Genomic DNA, 23,156 nt, shown 5'->3' with positions numbered 1-23,156 from the left:
TGTGGAAGGGCTGGGCTGGGGATTTGGTAGACGGATGGAAATAAAGGCAGAGACGGGGAAAGACGTTGGTGGACCAGACTGCAAGAGAGAGAGACAGTACAAGGATGGAGAGAGAGAGAGAGAATGAGAGTCAGAGAGAAGAGTGGAGGGGCAATATGCCAAGGGTGACCTGGAGTTCCCGTCCCTATTTACATCCTGAGACTGGAGTTCCTGTCCTGGCTTAGCGGTAAAGAACCTGATGAGTATCCATGAGGATGCAGGTTGGATTCCCAGCCTTGCTCAGTGGGTTACCATCTGTGGTTGCTATAAACTGTGGTGTAGGTCGAAGGCGCAGCTCGGAGCCCAAGTTGCTGTTGCTGTGGCTGTGGGGTAGTCTGGCAGCTGCAGCTCTGATTCCACCCCTAGCCTGGGAACCTCCATATTCCTTGGATGAGAAAAAGCAAAATAAATAATAAAATAATGGCGTTCCCATCGTGGGTCTGTGGTAAACAAACCTGACTAGTATCCATGAGGATGCAGGTTCGATCCCCGGCCTTGCTCAGTGGGTTAGGGATCCAGTGTTGCCATGAGCTGTGGGGTACGTCACACACATGGCTCGGATCCTGAGTTGCCGTGGTTGCAGTGCAGGTTGGCAGCTAAAGCTCGATTGGACCCCTAGCCTGGGAACTTCCAAATGCCGGGGGCGCAGCCCTAAAAAGACAAAAAGACCAATAATAATAATAACATCCTTGGAGACTGAGACACAGCTTCAGGGACCCACCCAGATTCCCAGCCTAACTCATCCAAGGCTATGCTTTATGCACCCAAGTGTTGGGGGACAACCCTAGACCCAGGAGAGAGAGGGGCCAGGTACTGCCTGTCCAGGAGGAAACTAAGCACCCCATTAGGGTTATACAGCCACCGTGAGAGACAGAGTTCACAGAGCCCACGGAGACTCTAGCTACATGCTGGCTCCCACCGGATACAGCTGCACCAACCACACACACACACCAAGACAAACACAGACAAGAAAAACAAAACTTTAGGGCCATGCCTCGTGATCCTTGACCACAGTTACAGATGCAGACCCTGAAATACACATTCAGAAGCAGACAGACCCAGAGAAACACAGACTTGGCCAAGTCCACTAGAGACAGGCACATATATATGTACACCCCCCCCCACACACACACACACACACACGGATCTTTCCAGCCTTGGCTCTGTAGCTTCAGGGCAGATGTCCCCTAGCATTTGGCAGATGCTCTTCTGTATCCCCCTGTCCCTCTTTGTCCCCTCTATCCCATCTGCCCCTTTATCCCTTTTGCACTTGTCCTCCCCCTCCAGCTCCTTGGCCCCCTGCTGCCTCTCACTTCTCCCTCCATCACCTACACCCCTCCCTTTCCTCTTCTGCCCCCACCCCCTGCCTCTCCCCTGTAACCTCCCAGCCTTCTCTCTCTACCCCCTTTCTTCTCTGCATCCTCTCCTTGGGACTTTTTGCTCCAGGGCCTTGGGGCCACCGGAGGCTGCACCTCCTCTGGAATCCTCGCAGACTTGGAGGCCAGGAGGGAGCACAGGGGGAGAGAAGTCACTCTGAGCCCTGACCCCCACACCCTGCCTTGGGGCAGAGCCTGGTGACTCAGCCTCAGTCAGCCCCAGGCTCTCTTCTGATCTTAGAGCGCTCTGCTCCTTCACCACCCCCTCCCGACTCAGTGTCCAGCGTGATTAAGTCTGGCTGGGGCAGGGCTCACACTGGCCTCTCTCCCTGCCGTGGTCTCACGCCTCTGCCCTAGTGTGGCCCACTCAGGGCCAGTCCCCAGGTCAGGACCAGCCCTAATGGAAATTCAGTAACATTTCCAGACAGAGTAGGTGAGAAGATGGAGATTGGTTTTTAAAAAATGGATCTTGGAGTTCCCGTCATGGCGCAGTGGTTAACGAATCCGACTAGGAACCATGAGGTTGTGGGTTCGGTCCCTGCCCTTGCTCAGTGGGTTAACGATCCGCCGTTGCCGTGAGCTGTGGTGTAGGTTGCAGATGCGGCTCGGATCCCGCGTTGCTGTGGCTCTGGCGTAAGCCGGTGGCTACAGCTCCGATTGGACCCCTAGCCTGGAAACCTCCATATGCCGCGGGAGCGGCCCAAGAAATAGCAACAACAACAACAAAGACAAAAGACAAAAAAAAAAATGGATCTTATGGGAGTTCCCATTGTGGCTCAGTGGTTAGCGAATCTGACTAGGAACCATGAGGTTGCAGGTTCAATTCCTGGCCTTGCTCAGTGGGTTAAGGATCTGGCGTTGCCATGAGCTGTGGTGTGGGTCGCAGATGCGACTTGGATTCCGAGTTGCTGTGGCTCTGGTGTAGGCTGGCGGCTACAGCTCCGATTCAACCCCTAGCCTGGGAACTACCATATGCTGCGGGTGCAGTCCTAAAAAGACAAAAAATAAATTAAAATAAAATAAATTTAAAAATAAAAATAAAAAATGGATCATATGTTCAACATCACTAATTATTAGAAATGTAAATCAAAATTACAATGAGGTATCACTTTACATGGGTTAGAATGGCTGTTAACAAAAAGTCTACAAAGGAGTTCCCATAGTGGCTTAACTGGTTATGAACCTGGCTAGTATCCATGAGGACACAGGTTTGATCTCTGGCCTCACTCAGTGGATTAAGGATCCAGCGTTGCTGTGAGTTGTGTAGGCTGAAGACTCAGCTCCGATCCCACATTGCTGTGGATGTGGCATAGGCCAGCAGCTGCAGCTCCAATTCAACCCCTAGCCCGGAAACTTCTTTTTTTTTTTGTCTTTTTGCCATTTTTTTTGGCCACTCCCTTGGCATATGGAGGTTCCCAGGTTAGGGGTCGAATCGGAGCTGTAGCCGCCAGCCTACACCAGAGCCACAGCAATGCGGGATCCGAGCCGCATCTGCAACCTACACCACAGCTCACGGCAATGCCAGATCCTTAACCCACTGAGCGAGGCCAGGGATCGAGCCCACAACCTCATGGTTCCTAGTTGGATTCGTCAACCACTGAGCCACGATGGGAGCTCCCGGAAACTTCTATATGCTGCAGGAGCAGCCCTAAAGAGTAAAAAAAAAGGAGTTCCTGTCGTCGCGCAGTGGTTAACGAATCCGACTAGGAACCATGAGGTTGTGGGTTCGATCCCTGCCCTTGCTCAGTGGGTTAATGATCCGGCGTTGCTGTGAGCTGTGGTGTAGGTTGCAGACGCGGCTCGGATCCTGGGTTGCTGTGGCTCTGGCGTAGGCTGGCAGCTACAGCTCCCGATTAGACCCCTAGCCTGGGAACCTCCATATGCCATGGGAGCGGCCCAAGAAATGGCAAAAAAAAAAAAAAAAAAAAAAAGACAAAAAAAAGAGTAAAAAAAAATCTACAAAAATAAAAAGGAGTTTCCATTGTGGCTTAGAGGGTTAAGAACCTGACATAGTATCCATGAGGATGTGGGTTCCATCCCAGGCCTCACTCTGTGGATTAAGGACCTGCAATCTGTAGGTCACAAATGCAGCTTGGATCTGGTGTTGTGGCTGTGGCATAGGTTGGAAGCTTCAGCTCCAATTCAATCCCTAGCCTGAGAATTTCCATATGCCGTGGGTGTGGCTCAAAAGAGGAAAAAAAGTCTACAAATAGTAAATGCTGGAAAGGGTGTGAAGAAAGACAACCCTCCTACACTACTGGTGGGACTGTAAATTGGTGGGACTGTAAATTGGTTCAACCACTTTTTATTTATTTATTTTTTTGGTCTTTTTGTCTTTTTAGAGCCGCGCCCAAGGCACATGGAGGTTCCCAGGCTAGGGGTCCAATCCGAGCTGCAGCCTCCAGCCTACATCACAGCCATAGCAACTCAGGATCCAAGGCTCATCTGTGACCTACACCACAAGCTCATGCCAATGCCAGATCCTTAACCCACTGAGCGAGACCAGGGGTGGAACCCACATCCTCATGGATGCTAGTAGAGTTCATTAACTGCTGAGCCACCATGGGAGCTCTGGTACGGCCACTTTGAAGAACAGCTCAGAGATTCCTTTAAAAACTAAGAATAAAGTTACCATATGATCCAGCAATCCCACTTCTGGGCATATATTCAGAGAAAACTCTAATTTGTAAGATGCATGCACCCCAATGTTCATTGCAGCATTATTTACAGTAGCTGAGATATGGTAACAACCTAAATGTCCATCAACGGCTGAATGGATAAAAAAGATGTGGTACAGGAATTCCCTGGTGGCTCAATGGCTTAAGGATCCAGGATTATCAAGCTTGTGGCACACATTCAATCTCTGGCCTTTGAACTTTTGAATGCCTTGGGCACAGTCAAAAAGAAAAAAAAGATAAATGTGGTATACACACACACACACACAGACACACACAGACACACACACACACACAATGGAATATTATTCAGCCATAAAAAAGAATGAAATATGCCATTTGTAGTAACATGGATGAACCTAGAGATTATCATACTAAGTGAAGTAAGTCAGACAGAGAAAGACAAATATATGATAGCGCTTATAGGTGGAATCTAAAAAATGGATGTAAATGAACTTGTCTATAAAACAGAAACAGATTACAGGTATAGAAAAAATTTATGATTACCAAAGGGGAAGGGTGGGGGGGATAAATTAGGAGTGTGTGATTAGCAGATACAAGCTGCTAAATTTAAAACAGAGATAAACAGCAAGGCCCTACTGTATAACACAGGGAGCTATGTTCAATCTTGTAATAAACTATAATGGCATAGTGGGTTAAGGATCACAGTGGCTCGGGTCACTGCAGAGGCAAGAGTTTGATCCCTGGCCTGGGGCAGTGGGTTGAAGGATGTGGTGTAGCTGCAACTGTGGTGTATGTCCCAGTTCTGGTCAGATTCAATGCCTGGTCCTGGAACTCCCATATGCTGAGAGTATTGCCACAAAAAAATATAAATAAATAAATAAACAAACCAAAATTGATTTGGCTTATTTATTTTCTTTTTAGTGGCACCTGTGGCATATGGAAGTTCCAGGCTAGGGGTCAAATGGGGGCTGCAGGGCAGGTCTACACCACACCTACAGCAATACCAAATCTAAGTCACATCTGTGACCTACACTGCAGCTTGCGGCAATGCTGGATCCTTAACCCACTGAGAGAGGCCAGGGATCAAACCCCACATCCTCATGAAGACAATGCTGGGTTTTTAATCCGCTGAGCCACTACAGGAGCTCCTGATTTGACTATTTTAGTTCCTTTGCAACTAGTACAAAAAAAAAGAAAAAATCCTGAGAGTTTGATTAGAATTGTGTAGTGATAGAATTGTAGCTCAATTTTCCAGCTTCATTTGCATCTATCTGGCCATGTTCTTGTCAATACAATGTGAGTAAAAGGAATAGTGAGGAGTTACTGTTGTGGCTCAGTGGTTAACGGATCTGACTAGCATCCATGAGCATGCAGGTTTGATACCTGTTCTTGCTCAGTGGGTAAAGGATCTGGTGTTGCCATGAGCTGTGGTGTTAAGTCAAAGATGCAGCTCGGATCCCTTGTTGCTGTGGCTGTGGTGTAGCCTGGCAACCTCCATAGGCTGCGGGTATGGCCCTAAAAAGATGAAAGACAAAAAAAAAAAAACTGGGTCCCTAAGTGGCAGAGTGGAACAGAGCCAAGAATGCTCCTTTAGGACTGGTAGGACAGACAGAAATAAACATCCACCTTCTTTAAGCCCCTAAGGTCACTTTACTGTTTGGGTGTCTTTCTTATAGCAGCCAAACCTTACCTTAACTAACTGTATCCCCTGATTTCTGAAAACAATTAAAAAATAAAACAGGAGTTCCCTGGTGGCTCAGCAGGTTAAGGACCCTTATTAAGTGACTGTTGTCACTGCTGCAGCTCCGGTTCGATCCTTGGACCAGGAATTTCCACATGCCACAGGTGCCGCCAAGAAAAGAAAGAAAAAAAGAAAAGAAATAAAGGAATGTGACATTTCGTGGTGGGAAGACTACCTTATTACTGATGAAACTGATATAAGAAAACGCATCTTAACATCTGCTGGCAAGGAGGCTTCATAAAGCTGAACAACAAGCTAGAGCTGTTCAGGTATGAGAACTGGACCTCCCAGTGCTTTCAGGCTGAGTTCCTGCATTTGCACGGCAGCCTGATCCCAAGAGGAATCGGAGAGGAAGGGGTGGGATGGTGCCTACTTTTTCCTTCTTACTCTCACCCCCAATCAGCTACTCCTTTCTCCCCTGGGAGGAGTGCTACCTCCGGGAAATCCTTCTACATGGAGGAAAATATCAGGAAAAGGGAAAAATATTCCAGACCTCTGCCCCACGGACAATCATCTTTTATGATGCTGGGAAAACTCTTGGTATAATTTCATACCATTCCAGATTTAACATAAACTCTACTCAATTTAGTAGGCATGGCAACAGGGCAAATTTATTTCAGCCATGGCTTACAGACTGAACAGAAAACTGAAATTGCTGCCTTTCAACGCGGTACTGGAGGAGCCAGAGAGTACAGTGTGACACAAACATAAGTCACAGCCATAAATGCTCGGGGACGAAGTTTGTGATTATGGTTTTCAGACAGGAATGCTCTGTCCTAAAGCTGCTCACAGCTGCGAGAAGTGGTCTGCATTTGTATTTTACAAACTGGTGTCATTTCATAATCTGTAGATACAAATTCATGTCTTTTTAAATAAAGTAAATTTGGGGTATCTCTCCGTATCAGAACCTACAATTGACCTACACCAGAATCTTTCTCCTTTTTTTTTTTTTTTTTTTTTGGCCGCATAGATGGCATATGGAAGACCCCAGGCCAGGGATTGAATCCAAGCCATGGCACTTCCCTTGTGGCTCACAGCGTCACTACTCTGCGTTGCCTCTACAGTGGCTGTGGCTCTATCCCTGAATCCAAGCCACAGCTGCTGAACTTCGCCACAGCTGCAGCAACACCGGATCATTTAACACACTTTGCGGGGCTGGGGATTCAACCCAAGCCTGAGCAGAAGTCAGAGCTGCTGCAGTCGGATTCTTAACTCACTGTGCCATAATGGGAATGCCTCCTTTTTCAGTTTTTACTATGAGAAATTCCTTTTTTTTTTAGGGCCACACCTAAGGCATATGGAGGTTCCCAGGCTAGGGGCGGAATCGGAGCTACAGCTGCTGGGCTACACCACCCACAGCAATGCAGGATCTGAGCCGTGTCTGCGAACTACACCGAAGTTCATGGCAATGCCAGATCCTTGACCCACCGAGCGTGGCTGGGGATCGAACCCACATCCTTATGGATGTTAGCTGGGTTCATTTCTGCTGAGCCACAATGGCAACTCCTAGGAATTTCAAATATTTTTAAAAAAGAAGGAGTTCCTGTCGTGGCTAAGCAGTTAACAAACCCAACTAGTATTTATGAGGACGCTGGTTCAGTCCTTGGCCTTACTCATTGGGTTAAAGATCCAGTGTTGCCGTGAGCTGTGGCGTAGGTGCTGCCGTGGCTCAGATCTGGCTGTGGTATAGGCCAACATCTACAGCTCTGATTCGACCCCTAACCTGGGCACATCCATATGCCAAGAGTGTGGCCCTAAAAAGACAAAAAAAAAAAAAAGAGTCACTAGACAAAACTCCTCATGTTCCCACCCCTTCCTTAGCTCCCACCCCCAAGTCGTCTTAGAATGATACCGTGTCATCTGTAAACGTTCTAGCGTGCATCTCAAATGATAGGAATTTTCTTAAAGACACAACACAACCACAGACTGTTTTTCTTTTCTTTTCTTTTTGGGCCCCTCTGAGGCATATGGAGTTCCCGGGTCAGCGATCAGATCTGAACCATAGTTGCGACCTAAGCCACAGCTGTGGCAATGCCATACCCTTAACCCACTGGGTTGGGCCGGGGTTTGACGCTGCATCCCAGCACCGATCCTGTAGCGCCACAGAGGGAGCTCCATCACATACTGTTATCACACACAGGCAAGCCCCAAGTCAAACTCAACAATATATTATTATCATCAAATAATCAGGCACTGTTCAAATTTCCCCAGGTATTCCATGAATATATTCTTTGTGATTCATCAATCTCTGAGTCCATTTTTTTTTTGGTGGTTTGAAGGGGTCATTCCGAGGAGGACCATGGCCATGGGGCTGAGCCAGGAAGAACGGTGAAGAAGAGCGGCAAGCTGGCTTCTGCGCTGTCTGATGTCCAGGCGCCTCGCTAGACAGACACACGGCTTCTCTCCAGCGCCTCCCCCTCACCAGGCCCAGCTGGACGCCACTGTTGGAACATCCCCTGAAAAAGAGGTGTCCATCTGCCCCTGGGCCGGAAAAGACAACACAGGAGGGGCGAGAGGACCCTGGACTCTCTCTGCCGGTGGGGAGACCTGGGCTGATTGCTTTGTGGAAGCTTCGGGGGTGTGGAGGGCTTGCAGGACACTCAGGGGCAGAGGTCCCAGAGGGGGACCCCAGGCTTCCTGCTGCTGTGGCAGGGGGACACACAAGCTTGGAAAAGCACAAAGCCGTAACCGTGTGTCCCTCTAGTTGAGCAGCGGGGTTCCTTCTAGTTGCTTCCCTCTCCGATTGTGTGGTTTCTGAGGGACCACAGATCTTTGACGTGGTCCTCAAATACCCATGTTTGTACATCACCTACTTCCCATTGCTGATCTGAACAGGACTCAGCTTTCAGTTTTTTCTTGCTCCAGATGCGGGGTCAGAGGAGGGACCTGCTCACAGCCTTGTCGGGACCATGGTCTGGGGTCTGGGCTGCTGTTGGCCATCAGGGTTGTCATGAACACTAGTTGGGTTCATTACTGCTGAGCCACAATGGGAACTCTTTTTTTTCTTTTTTCTTTTTGGTAGGGCCGTGCCTGCCGCATGTGGAAGTTTCCAGGGTAGGGGTTGAATTGGGGATGCATCTACAAGCCGCAGCCACAGCCACAGCCACTGCAACGTGGGATCTGAGCTGCTTTTGTGACCTACCTACACCACACCTCACAGCAATGTTGGATGCTTAACCCACTGAGCGAGGCCAGGGATTGAACCCGCGTCCTCATGGAAATTAGCTGGGTTCTCATTGGGGCTTTCAAAAGCCTCATCTCTATTCTCTTCATATCTCTTCGTAATAATGATGTTTTTCATTTAAAAAACTTTTATTCAAGTATAATATACATACAAATGTGAACAGATCACATGTGTGCAATCTGAATAAAATTTTTTCTTTTGTATTTTTGTCTTTTTTCAGGGCCACACCCGAGGCATATGGAGGTTCCCAGGCTGGGGGTCTAATCAGAGCTGTAGCTGCCGGCCTACACCACAGCCACAGCAATGCAGGATCCAAGCCGCGTCTGCAACCTACACCACAGCTCACGGCAACGCCGGATCCTTAACCCATGGAGCGAGGCCATGGATCGAGCCCCCAACCTCATGGTTCCTAGTCGGATTCGTTAACCACTGAGCCACAACAGGAACTCCAATCTGAATAAATTTTAATAAACTGAATGCATGTGTTTTACCAGCTCCTAGGCCAAGAAAAAATATAAGCACCCTAGAAGCCTTTGTATACCCCTTTCTGTCACTATCACACCCAAGACCTTCAGCACCATAGCTTAGTTTTCCTGTTTTTGTAATTTATAAAATTTATATAATTTATTTATTTATATTTATTTATGTATTTAGATGTTGGAGACCAAGGAACTGCTGAATTCTGCTGATTCTAAAGTACAGGGTCGCCTTCAAAGTACAAGAGTAGGAAGTTACGCATAAACCGTGCTCTTCACTAAGCAGCTGCTACGCCCTAGAGGCAGGCACCAGTGCTAATAGTTTCCTTTGTCATTCACTAAGAGTAGCTTTGTCATTGCCTGTGCTTGATTTTGCTCCTTCCCCTTCTTACTTTCCTTAATAAAAGGCGCGTGGGCTAAAGCCTGGGTGCCTTTTGTTCTCTGGAACCGAGTGCCTCCTGGTCCCCCTCTTTCTAAATCTAAAGAGCCTTGTTTGTGTGTTTTGTTATCCCGCCATCCCTCTTCCAGGATTCCCCGTGGCCCTGAAAGCGCAGGACACGGTCGAGTGGCGCCCACCGTGGGGCTGGAAGAGAAGCTCTGTTGTAGGAGAAAGAGTCCTGATAAAAATGCACAAAGGAGAGACCCCGGCCATGATGACGAAGCAAAGTCTAGCCAACTGCCCCCCACCCGCTCCCCCACACATCTGCTTCTGTAAACTTGTTTCCGCATCTGCTACTTTGCCTGACGTCACTCCGGCCTGACTAGCCAAGCATGGACCCGGAAGAGGTAGCCCTTCAAAGTCTTGTGAAACCCTTCTTCCGGGCTCAGACTTCGGAGAGCGATCTCCTCTGAGCCCGCCGGCGTCATAAACCTGAGTTCTCCAACTCTCCAAGTGCTCGCTTGGTTTCTCGCCGGGTCAAAGAGCTGATCCACTGCAGCCACAGAGCTGCTGGAGTTGGGACACGACAGCCACAGGGCTGTCGCCAGAACTGATACGCTGCGGCCCAGGGCTTCTGGGCAGCTGCCATAACACTGCCACAAGCAGAGGAAAGAGAAGTTGGGCCACGAGCAGGAAGAAGTGCAACTACAGACGGCGGAGACGGTAGCGTTGCACTCGACGGAATTGCAACCGTGAGTAAGTAGAAACTTTAAGCCAGGATAACAATGGGGCAGAGTCAATCACAGGAAACCAAACATTATATTCAGTTGCTGAAATGTGTGTTGAAATGGTCGGGGGCTCAGGTAACAGGGTCTGAGATCGAGGAATTGTTAGAAGCCGTGGTCAAATATAACCCTTGGTTTCCAGGCGAGGGTACTGTAGACCCGGAATGCTGGAATCTCGTGGGGAAAAATTTAAGGCATGCCCATCGGTCGGGGGCCTCTCTTTCTGTTTCTGTTTTTTCTACATGGGAACTAGTAAGACGTGTTTTGGAGCCCTTACGGGAGCATAAAGAAAAGCCTATGGCTTCTGCTCCCCCTCAGGCCGATCCCTTTCTTGATGAGAGTTTAAATAGGCCATTAGCTGTGGCAGCAGCACTAACTCCCCTTCAATCAGCCTTAAAGTCGGCTAGTCTAGAGGATCGGACCTTTTTAGCATGCCCTATACCTATTGTCCCCAATCCTCAAGTCCCAGGACAAAATATCCATGCACAGAACCCTTTTGATTTTAAAGATCTTAAAGCTCTCCGGGAGAGTGTGATACAGAACGGAGTGAGAGCTCCCTTTACGATGCGCTTGGTAGAAAGCATGGGGACACTCCAGCTTCCCCCGTGGGACTGGCATATGATAGCCAAAGCCACCCTAGATGGTATAGATTATTTAATTTGGAAGTCTAGTCTTTCAGATTTTTGTCGGGAACAGGCTTGCTTAAATCGAAGAAATCATGTTCCAATTACTTTTGAAATGTTGGTGGGGACAGGCCCTTTTCTTGACGTAACAAAACAACTGGCTTATGATCCTCTGGCGTATGAGCAGTTGAGCCTGGCCGCCCAAAGAGCATGGAAGACAATTCCTGGGACAGGAAAGCCACAAGGATCTTTTACACGTTGCCTTCAAGGCCCTACAGAACCTTACTCACAGTTTGTGGACCGCCTAACACAGGCCGTCCATCGCCAAGTAGCCCATTCTGAGGGGGCTGATATTTTAATTAAACTATTGGCATACGAAAACGCAAATAAAGACTGTAGAAGGGCAATGGCCCCTGTAAGAAATTCAGGAGACCTCTTTGATTATATTAAGGCATGTCAGGATGTAGGGAGTGTAGGTCATACTCAAGAGCTGCTTGCTGCAGCATTGAAAAGAGCACTTGGCCGCTCAGGAAAGACATGCTTTAACTGTGGAAAGGCAGGACACTTTCAGAGAGAATGCCGAGCCCCCTCAAAAGAAAAGGCACCCTCTGCGACAGGATCATCTCTGGGACCCAGTCAGAACCCCGGCTTATGTCCTCGCTGTCAGAAAGGCAATCACTGGGCTAATCAATGCCGATCTAAGTTTCACCGAAATGGTACTCCATTAACCACTCTGGTGTCGGGAAACGGGAACCGGGGCCAGCCCCGGCCCCGCCCAACAATGTGGGCTTTTGTGGCTCCAACTGAAAAGGGAACCGATCCCTCCCAGGGGTTTCCCAAGGGTTGGACTTGCCGGGCGCCACAGCAGCTGTTTTAGCATATGAACAGGGCTTTCAGGCAATCCCTCCAGGAATTTATGGCCCTCTTCCTCCAGACACCGTAGGCCTCTTTAGAGGGAGAAGTGGCTTAACCTTGAAAGGCTTACAAGTTTTGCCTGGAGTGATAGATGCAGACTGTCAAGGAGAGATTAAGGTGATGATGAAATCCAAAACTCTACTTCCTTTGCATCCTGGAAGGAGGATTGCTCAATTGTTACTGCTGCCATATCTTAAAATAGGACAGAGTCCTCAAAAAGAAAGGGGAACATCAGGATTGGAAGTGCAGGGACTTTTCAAGTCTTTTGGACTCAGGAAGTCACAACTGAACGTCCACAAATGACTATTACGGTTAATGGAAAAAAATATCACGGGATTAACAGATAATGGAGCCAATGTTTCAGTTATAGTGATTGCACCTCCCGCATGGTCTTTAATTACCCCCAAATCTAAAAAAAAAAAAATCTAAGTTGAGGGGATAGGAGTCCATCAAAGTCAGCAGATGCTTTCCTGGGTCGGACCAGAAGGAAAAACGGGTTATTTTATTTTATTTTGTCTTTTTAGGGCCGTATCTGCGGCATATGGAGGCTCCCAGGCTAGGGGTCTAATTGCAGCTGTTGCTCCCAGCCTACACCACAGCCACAGCAATGTCAGATCTGAGCCGTGTCTGCAACCTACACCACAGCTCACGGCAATGCCGGATCCTTAACCCACTGAGGAAGGCCAGGGATTGAACCCAAAACCTCATGGTTCCTGGAGTTCCTGTCGTGGCGCAGTGGTTAACGAATCTGACTAGGAACCATGAGGTTGCGGGTTCGGTCCCTGCCCTTGCTCAGTGGGTTAAGGATCCGGCGTTGCCGTGAGCTGTGGTGTAGGTGGCAGACGCGGCTCGGATCCCGCGTTGCTGTGGCTCTGGCGTAGGCCGGCGGCTACAGCTCCCATTAGACCCCTAGCCTGGGAACCTCCACATGCCTCAGGAAGTGGCCCTAGAAAAGGCAAAAAGATAAAAAAAAGCGACAAAAAAAACCCCCTCATGATTCCTAGTTGGATTCATTTCCTCTACACCATGAACTCCAAAAGGGGTTATTTTAAACCTTACATTGCTGATATACCTGTCACTTTATGAGGAAGAGATTTTCTTTCTGCTCTGAGACTTAAATTAACAACTGAGAATGTCTATTGTGATTCTAATGATTCTTCTCCTGGATGGAAATTAATGAAAAAATTAGGATAGCAAAAACAAACAGGTTTAGGAAAAAATAATCAAGGCATAAAGAACCTATGAACTTGCCCATTAAGCTTAATAAACATGGACTAGGATTTGATGAGGATTTTTAATAGGGGCCGTTGAAAATTCCTCTGTTCTTTGGGCCTCGGTTCAGGCTGGTGAGACACGTCAAAAACAATTGTTTGGAAGCTTTTGCCGTTTGGGGCTTTCCATAATGTATTAAAACTGATAATGGGAGTTCCCATCGTGGCGCAGTGGTTGACGAATCTGACTAGGAACCATGAGGTTGCGGGTTTGGTCCCTGCCCTTGCTCAGTGGGTTAACGATCCGGCGTTGCCGTGGGCTGTGGTGTAGGTTGCAGATGCGGCTCGGATCCCGCGTTGCTGTGGCTCTGGCGTAGGCCAGTGGCTACAGCTCCGATTAGACCCCTAGCCTGGGAATCTCCATATGCCGCGGAAGCGGCCCAAAGAAATAGCAAAAAGACAAAATAAATAAATATCCTGTGAACAGTAAAGCGGCCCAAAGAAGAAATAGCAAAAAAAAAAAAAAAACTGATAATGGTCCTGCTTATGCTAGTAAGGCTTTTGCTGAATTTTGTCAAATTTGGGGTATTTTACATGTCACTGACATCCCTTATAATCCCCAAGGACAAGCTCTAGCAGAATTGAGGTAGAATGCTTATTGCAGGTAGTCGGTGTAGGAGCAAGGGCTTTCTTTGATATGGCCATTGATTAATATTTGTGGCTTAAGAGCTCCAGGGAGTAACATCCCCACAGGCCTTGTTTACTATAGGGAGTGTGCCTATGCCCAGATGCACATTAATCCCTAATCCCCTGTGACTCAGTTTACGAGAAGAAAAGGGCAAAGAAACTGTGAGACTTATGAGACATTTCCACCCCTAGGACCTTATTGGACAAGGACTGAGCAAGGCCAATGGGAGAAAAAAACTGCATCTTTCTGAACCCCATGTTGGTACCCTCCCCACCTTTAAGTGATAAAAACCCCTATAGGACAATAGAGAATGGGGGCTCTTCTCTCCCCTCCCAGCAACCCTAGGAGCTATTTGCTTTCCTTTAATAAAGACTTTGTGGGGAGTTCCCATCGTGGCGCAGTGGTTAACGAATCCGACTAGGAACCATGCGCTTGCTCAGTGGGTTAACGATCCGGTGTTGCCATGAGCTGTGGTGTAGGTCGCAGATGTGGCTCGGATCTGGCGTTGCTGTGGCTCTGGTGTAGGCTGGCAGCAACAGCTCCAATTGGACCCCTAGCCTGGGAACCTCCATATGCCGCGGGAGCGACCCAAGAAATAGCAAAAAAAAAAAAAGAAAAATAAAGACTTTGTGGGAGTTCCCATCATGGCACGGCAGAAATGAATCCGACTCGGAACCATGAGGTTGCGGGTTTGATTCCTGGCCTTGCTCCAATTGGACCCCTAGCCTGGGAACCTCCATGTGGTGCAGGTGTTGCCCTAAAAGGACAAAAGACAAAAAAAAAAAAAAAAAAAAGGAAAAGACGTTGCTTGCTTGCTGCCTGTGTTTGCAGAGTTCATTCTTTGACTGCTATGAACAAAACCCCAGATTCTGGTATCATCTTTCCAGTGTCAGAACGTCTCATAAATTGAAACTCCAACTTAAAAACAAAAAGGAAACAAGAAGCAACACCCCCCCCCTCCCCGCCGCCGCCGCCCCCCCGCAAGATTATTAAGCCAAGCTTTGCTTACTTTAAATTTTTTCACCTGTAATGAACAAGGGATAACGCCCATGGAACGGCTCTATTGTTGGGGAAATAAGACAACTCTGGCTCTGGTTGTCAGTTTTGGAGAGTGGACAGGGGGAGATCTCAACAAGGCTCTTTCCTTCTGCAGAAGGGCGGGCACTCAAAAAGCCCACACACCCAAGACAAGAACCTCCCTATTTAGCCCTAAGGCAGGTGATGCACCTGTCCCCTTCCCATTGGTCAGGTCAGGGTGCACCTTCTTCCCAGTTGGCTAATTGAAACAAACTGTTGCTGGGAGAAGAGGTATCGAGGAGGGGGTCACAGGAGGGCGTTTCAGCTGAAAAACAGAGTAACCAAGATTTCCTTTGATAGAAAAGACATTATGGGAGCTCCCTTTGTGGCTCAGTGGTTAATGAATCCGACTAGGAACCATGAGGTTGTGGGTTCGATCCCTGGCCTTGCTCAGCGGGTTAAGAATCTGGTGTTGCCGTGAGCTGTGGTGTAGGTCGCAGACGTGGCTCAGATCCTGCGTTGCTGTGGCTCTGGCGTAGGCTGGCAGCTACAGCTTCGATTAGACCCCTAGCCTGGGAACCTCCACATGCTGTGGGAGCAGCCCAAGAAATGGCAAAAAAAAAGACCTTATGTTACTTTCCACAGTATGGCCAGCGTATTCCTTGTACCTGCGCATTAGTGTACCGGAAAACATCTGAGGAGAATACGTGGTCCTTACCCTGATCCTTTAATAACTTGGGGAAGAGGTTATGCTTTTGTCTTTCCAGAAACAGTGGCTACACCTTTTTGGAATCCTGGCAGGTGTGTGAAACTGGCATGGAAGAAGACCGACCGGGACACGCGCCTTCCAACAAATGAACTGGGAGCCTGGGGTCTGTACAATGCTCCATTTTAGAAGCCAGGCTTCCCCTGACAGGTGAAAACTACAAAAATTAGAACAGGGCCCACACACACCATTCCTGGTCTTACTTGACGTGGCCTTTAAGGTCTCAGGGAAGAGGCTTGTAAGTATTGAGGGAAATTTTTTCCGACCCTAAAGGAACAAAGTCATCCTCTAGGAACTAACCCGTGCCTTTGAGATGCAAATGTCTTACCTGACCTTCTGAAATCCTTCTCTCACCATCTTTTTGAAATACAAATTTCAGGAAAAGGGTCTAAGTTGGAAGTTGAATTCTCAGGGACAAAGAAGTCCTATGTCTTTTTCATAAGCATTATTAAAAGGGGGGTTAGCCATCTAGACAGGTGACAATGATTTATTCCATCTGCCAGAAACCCAGTTTGAATCCAGTGTCTCTTGTAACTGACAGGTTTTATACAGATGTACTTTATTCATGGCTGAAACTTCGAAATGGGAAATATGAGGTTTCTGTTTTGCTTGTTTGTACGTGTCTTTGTGTGTGTTATGTATGTATGGCATTGCCAAAATTAATTCTTAAAAGAGCTCAACTTAATTGGCTTAAAGGAACTTAAGCGCTTACATAAATTCTCAAAATACGTAAGGTAAATTTTTGGTTCATGTGAACTGGAAAATACTCAGTATTTGATATTCATTTTTAGATGTTAATATTGAAATTAAAATTTGTTTTTTTACTTTTATTTTTTTGTTTTAGGGCCACACCCAAGGCATATGGAATTTCCCCGGTGTGGGGTCTAAATCAGCTGTGGCTGCTGGCCTAAACCACAGCCACAGTAACATGGGATCTGAGCCTGCAACCTACACCACAGCTCACAGCTGTGCTGGATCCTTAACCCACTGAGTAAGGCCAGGGATCGAACCTGCATCCTCATGGATCCTAGTCGGGTTCATTAACTGCTGAGCCACGAAGGGAACTCCAAGATTAAATTTTGTTGATCTAATTAATATAGACATGTCTTTAGAGTCATCGACATAAGTATAATACCCATTGTACCTAAGTTTGATAAAAGTCAAATGAGATACTGAGACTTCAGTTAGAAAACAGAGAAACTGAAGTCATTTAAGACTATTAATCGGTATGTTCAGTGCCATCCTGAGATGTTCAACAAGAAAGCGCATGCCTTTAGAAATGATAAAAGACAGTCCATGGTTGCTTCAGAATGTAGGAAAAGTGCCGGAGGCCAGCTCCAGCAACCAGGTCTGGCAGCCAGGGTGTATACATCGCGATGAGAGATGAGATGGGAGATGAATGGCGTTGGCTTTTGCAACGGAGACAGCCTCTTTGTCCCTTCTTTCAGGGCGCTGGACTGCTCAAATTTTATTAGCCTAAGTGGTTGATTATATAGGCAGTTTTTTATTACAGATTACATCATAGTGTTAAAAGTACATTGGTAATTGTAATGTATACATGTAAGGATAACCTGACCCCCTTGCTGTACAGTGGGAAAAAAAAAAAAAAAAGTACATTGGTTAACTATTAGGCTTTGGTTTTTGATCACATGGTACAGTAGCAATACATCATGTTTTAAAATCTTCAGTTTAACTAAATTTAGTGAGTACAATTCAAGGACAAACAGGCACAGGATATCATATGGGAAAGAGGAGACCCAGTACAAACCATCTCATGGCCAGCCAGTTCCCACAAGCTGAAGAAATTACAGACACAAAAAATCTCGTCTTCAGACTAGTGTCTATCTTTAAAGCGTCCTTGGCAGGGAAACAGTATGAGAAAATACAAATCAACTTAGCTGCTACCGCTAAAAGTTTCTAAAGTCAAGGACAAAACTCACACCTGGGTTTCTTTTGATCAAGAATAATATATGTCTAACTTCTATAGACCTCATTAAAATCCTAACTCTAAAGTTTACTGTATAACTAGTTAGTAGATAAACACGATGTTTTAAGTTGGATTTAAATAGGGGAAAGTCCTTCAGGATGAAATTCTTATTACATTATTTTTGTAATTTTGTTAAAGCACAAACCAAATCACCACAGGAAAATAAGAATGGTAAATAAGAATAATAAACAAATAATCAGGAAAGACTGAGGAAAAACTGAAAAAACAACAGGAAAGACTAGCTCACCGAGAAACAATCCATGTTCCCCTGGCGCAAACATGGAAATTGTTTCCCAGGAAAGCCCCAATTCTTCCCCATCAACGTCAACATGAGAGCCCTGTAACCTGAGGCCTGCCCTCGGCTTGTACTGTTCAGGCAGGCTTCTATCCTGACCAGAAGCCCACCTTTGGCATGTACCCTTCAGGTGAGCTCCCTTCCTTGGTTAGGAACCTGCCTTCAGGTTTTTCTGCCAACAGGCAAGGTCCTTTTTACTGATTAGGAGCCTGCCCTCGGTTTTGCACCGTTCAGGCAAGCTCCCTTCCTTGGCTTCTTGTATCTTGGCTCCCCACAGAAAAGTAAGCTAGTTGCAAAACTTGAATTTGAATTCAGTCTCTCTGTTAAAAGAAGGTTTTCTTAAAATGCTGCTTTTGATAACAGATTATATGAATTTCTTTGCCTTGAATTTGTATTTGCTTTTGAAATCCTTTGTTACGTTGGTTGAATGAATAAGTAATGTGAAACAATAATCTATGATTCTATCTGACCAGGTATTTTTAAACTTTTCCTTGTGTGTTTTTTTTCTTTTCTTTCTTTCTTTCTTTCTTTTTTTTTTTTTTTTACAAACTAAGTGTAAATTACAGGGGAAACATTGTCAAATGAACAATATGGCACAAAGAATTAACCCCTCATTGTTAGACTTTTGCCATCCTGACGCCCTTGTAGCTTGGTAACAGTCTGTTCCTAAATCAGCTAACATAGGTAAACAGTAGTTGTGAATTAGGAGTTCCTGTCATGGTGCAGCAGAAATGAATTCGACTAGGAACCATGAGGTTGTGGGTTCGATCCCTGGCCTCATTCAGTGGGTTAAGGATCCAGCATTGCGGTGAGCTGTGGTACAGTTCACAGATAAGGATGGGATCTGGCGTTGCTGTGGCTCTGGTGCAGGCCGGCAGAAACAGCTCTGATTAGACCCCCTAGCCTGGGAAACTCCATGTGCTGTGAGTGCAGCCCTAAAAAGATAAAAGACCAAGAAAAAAAAAAAGTTATGAATTAAACAGTCAGGGCTATGGGAAATTCAAGACAGCCGCTTGGTTCTTCCCGGCTCCCTGGCAAACCCAGTAATATTAGACAATGTGTTTTCCATCTGGAGTATACTTTCTACAGTCCAGTCCAAATTTGGTTAAAATGAGGGTAATTTTAAAGAAAAAGAATGTTTTGGAGTTCGCGTCATGGCGCAGTGGTTAATGAATCCGACTAGGAACCATGAGGTTCGGTCCCTGCCCTTGGTCAGTAGGTTAACGATCCAGCAATCCTGTGAGCTATGGTGTAGGTTGCAGACACGGCTCGGATCCCTCATTGCTGTGGCTCTGGTGTAGGCCGGTGGCTACAGCTCCGACTGGACCCCTAGCCTGGGAACCTCCATATGCCACGGGAGTGGCCCAAAGAAATAGAAAAAAAAAAAGGAAAAGAAAAAGAATGTTTTGATTTATATTCTAGTTTTGTGTATTGACATTGTGTTTACTGACTGAAACTCGCCTCCCAAATAGTTCTTTGCCGCTGTTACATTATTATAAACGTTAACCAAGTTATTAAGGAAAATAATCTAAGCTTGTTTCTGAAGCTGATTGCTGTAATCCATTTCTGGGCAAATATATCAGATGTCCCATGATAACCAGGGGAATATATATACATTCTGGAAAAGTATCATTTAAAGGGTTGTCTCCAACCTAAGATATAAAAGCTTTCTTTTTAGGAATTCTTAAGTGCCATATGCACAAGGAAAGTGAAGAAAATTAACTCTTAAATTTATATTTCTCACTCAAGAAGGGCCTCTACATTGGATTGGTCTATAGAGTGAACTACTGACTTCAAACTCACCCTAAACCAAGGCCTTAATAAGAAAAACACCAGTGCAGGGACAAAAAGAAGACAACATCAGAAGCAGTCCACTATCCCGAGACTGTCGCCTGACTCGCTCGTATGGTTATTTGTTTTACTTCTGATTTACCCTGATGGGTTTCTCCCCTCCAAGGCTCTTATTATTGCTGTTACTAGGTGGGATCCCCACACCTGGCCAGTTAACACCTGCTCTGACCCAAACCATAAATACATTTTCTTCTAATGTTGCTCAAGCTCAATCAACAATAAGTGAGACTTCAGCCAAGAGATATAACTTTGCCAGGCTATATTAATTTAAACTTAAAGCCTCCCTTTTGTTGGGAACAATTAAACCATCTAGGGATAACCAGCCTGATAACACTAAGAAATTAGGCTGAATGGACAAAGCCAGTATATAATACTCTTTAAAGATAAGAAACAACCGGACTTTCTGTTGTGGCTCAGTGGTTAATGAGTCTGACTAGGAACCATGAGATTGAGGGTTCGATCCCTGGCCTCGCTCAGTGGGGTAAGGATCTGGGTCACAGTGGTAGCTCGCAGACACAGCTCAGATCTGGCGTGGCTGTGGCGTAGGCTGGTGGTTACAGTTCTGATTCGACCCCTAGACTGGGAACCTCCATATGCTCAAGTTAAATTTTTGTTTATAACTTTATGAACACATACTATTTTTATTAACTGCTTTCACAAAATTGCTATTTCTTGCCTTGCCAAATTTGTAACTGAGTCTCTGATGAAATGATAATACAGTCCCATATGAAGTCAGTGATCTCTAGATATGGGAAAATGCAACAAGAGGGAATATTTTCCTGGACCTTAACAGACTAGGAAGACAGGTGGTCCAGAGACGATTGGCTACTGTTAATAAGGCCTAGTCCAGCAATAGCACATTGAGTTGCCTGTCAGCGAAATCTTTGCCAGATCTAGGAATATCCATTCCTAGCACCGTGGGACAAAATGGTCATGACATGCCTCCCAAAACTATGGTCGAATTTATGACCGTGGGGGAGCGCTGGGCACTGGAGTTTGGCCCTTGCCATCAGCCTCTACATGGAGTAAAACATGAGCCACTGCAGCTTCCGACCCGCAACAGCCCCTGAGCAGAGCTCAGTGCGGAGACCAGGAGTGAGGCACTCGGTGCTAAGGGAAAACGGACCAAACAGGCCTTCAGATAGTTAGATTGCAGGTAAGGATTTTTATGGGCCCAAATTCTTGCTTCTTCTCATATCTAGAAAAGCAGAAGTCATTAACAGTGGCATCTGCATTGGCCATTAGAGAGAAAAGGCAGGATGGAGTAGCCTTGAGTCAGACACCCAAGCCAAGGTGATACTAGGAAATGTTAAGGGAGTGATTTTCGACAAGACTTTGTATTGCTAAGAACTTCAGGTTTATATGCCCTGTCAGACTTGATGCCACCAGCTACCAATAGCTCCTTAGATAAAACTACACACTTCAACAGTACCGGCGTCAACCTATATCACAAATCTCTGCTTAATCTTATTTTTTTCTTCCCATCTTCCATAGTAGGAACCTACCACGTCCAGTCCAGCGCCCCCAGCACTCGTCGCCCCTAGCCAGCAGGAAGTAGCTACAGAAGAGAGGACCGTCGCCCCATTCCATTTAAAAAAGGCTGGAATGATAGGTTCCCAGGAAGATGGAGACAGGACCCCTGACCCCTCCCCTCCGCCCCAATGTGACTGTTCACCTTGGAGACCTGCTGTGGATGTCGGTACCGCCCAGCACAAGGTCGACACCCTTTCCCGGACTATGGAGCCTAGATTCACCACCTACAAGGATTAACTGTCCTCCGTCTCGGCCGTCTCGGGACTCCATTGTTGTTTGAGAATCCAAATTATTTCTTTTATTTGTCCCTGTATTTGTAATTTCTCTTTTTTTGTGCAGTCTACAGAATTGGCTTGATCCATAGAAACCAAATGAACGCCCTGCAATCAAAATTTACTGTGGCTGTTCTTATACAACAAATAAGTGGAAATGGGAGGAGATGTTGGAAACCACTGAACTGCTGAATTCTGCTGATGCAGACTTCTGAAAGGTCACCTTTACAGACAAGATAAGGGCGTTTTTCCTAAACCATGCTCTTCACTAAGCAGCCACTATGCCCTAGAGGCAGGCACCAGTGTTAATAGTTTCCTTTGTTATTCACTAAGAGGTAGCTTTGTCATTGCCTGTGCTTGATTTTGTTAATTCACCTACATACTTTCCTTAATAAAAGGCGTGTGGGCTAAAGCCTGGGTGCCTTTTGTTCTGTGGAAGAGTGTCTCCTGGTCCCCCCCTTTCTAAATGTAAAAGAATCTTGTGTGTTTTGTTATACCGCGCCATCTCTTCCAGGATTCCCCCTTGTCCTGCAGTGCTGAACGTGACATTTATATGTAATTTAATTTATATAAATTATAATAATGTATGTAATTGATATAAAGAAAATCTTAGTCCTCTTTAGAATATTTTCTCTCCACTCTGGTGTGTGGGGAGCCTCTGAGTGCATCCTCATTGAGGCGGTGTGTGAGAAAGCCACAGAAAGAACATTTAACCAGCACAGTGATGCATGCCTGTTTTATTTGGAGCGGGAGTGTGGCATGCACCTTACCAAACTGCTTGTTCCACAGGATGAGTGAGTAAATGGGGATATGTTCTGGGGAGAGGGTTCAGGCTGTTATAGATTCCCCCCCAAAATGGTCTTTGATCCAGGAACAGATGACAAGTGTAGTTTGTGCGAGTCTCTGTGCGTGTCCATTGCATTTTGTGGTCATTTCAGTGGCCATGAGCTCGCAGGAGCAGGGCTTCTGGGTTCAGTCCAATGCTGGGGACACAAGTGCTCCTTGGCAGGAGCAACAAACAACAGGTGTGGGTGGCACTGTTCCTCTTCTGAGTACCTGTGACCTGAAAGTGCTCCCTTCAGCTGCCCCAGCCAAGCACCCCTCTCCCAGGCCAGGCCTCCTGTGTGGCTCAAGCCTCCTTCCAGATACCTGGAAGTCTTTCACTCTCCATTGACTGCCCTGTATCCCTCTGGTCCCTGGTCAGACCTTTATCTCGGGGACCACTCTGTCACTTTGAATCTTTGAAATCTCCTCTCATTGCCACCCTGCGGCAGGTCCCCAGTTCTGTTTGGAGCGGGAAGCTGGCTTGTGGTCCCCTTCCTTCCGCCACCGCTCCAGGATGGCGCCCGGATCCGCACGCCTTGCCTCCCGTCGGGGCG

The 23,156-nt window shown here is 46.6% G+C and overlaps 1 long non-coding RNA gene across 2 annotated transcripts; it reads left to right on the top strand.

Moving 5' to 3' along the window:
- Window positions 1-10,319: 10,319 nt before the first annotated feature.
- LOC125122757 (uncharacterized) lies at window positions 10,320-22,189 on the top strand. Of its 2 annotated transcripts, none has more exons than XR_007133894.1 (2): window positions 10,320-10,590; window positions 21,467-22,189. It is a non-coding gene; the product is annotated as an uncharacterized LOC125122757 (long non-coding RNA). The 2 variants fall into 2 exon arrangements; XR_007133895.1 differs by lacking the exon at window positions 10,320-10,590 and adding an exon at window positions 19,426-20,024.
- The last annotated feature ends 967 nt before the right edge of the window (window positions 22,190-23,156 follow it).

This window comes from Phacochoerus africanus, chromosome 3, assembly GCF_016906955.1.
Source record: "Phacochoerus africanus isolate WHEZ1 chromosome 3, ROS_Pafr_v1, whole genome shotgun sequence".
NCBI lineage: Eukaryota > Metazoa > Chordata > Mammalia > Artiodactyla > Suidae > Phacochoerus > Phacochoerus africanus.
The sequence above is the reverse complement of the archived record's forward strand: the minus strand, read 5'-3'. Positions and strand labels throughout refer to the sequence as shown.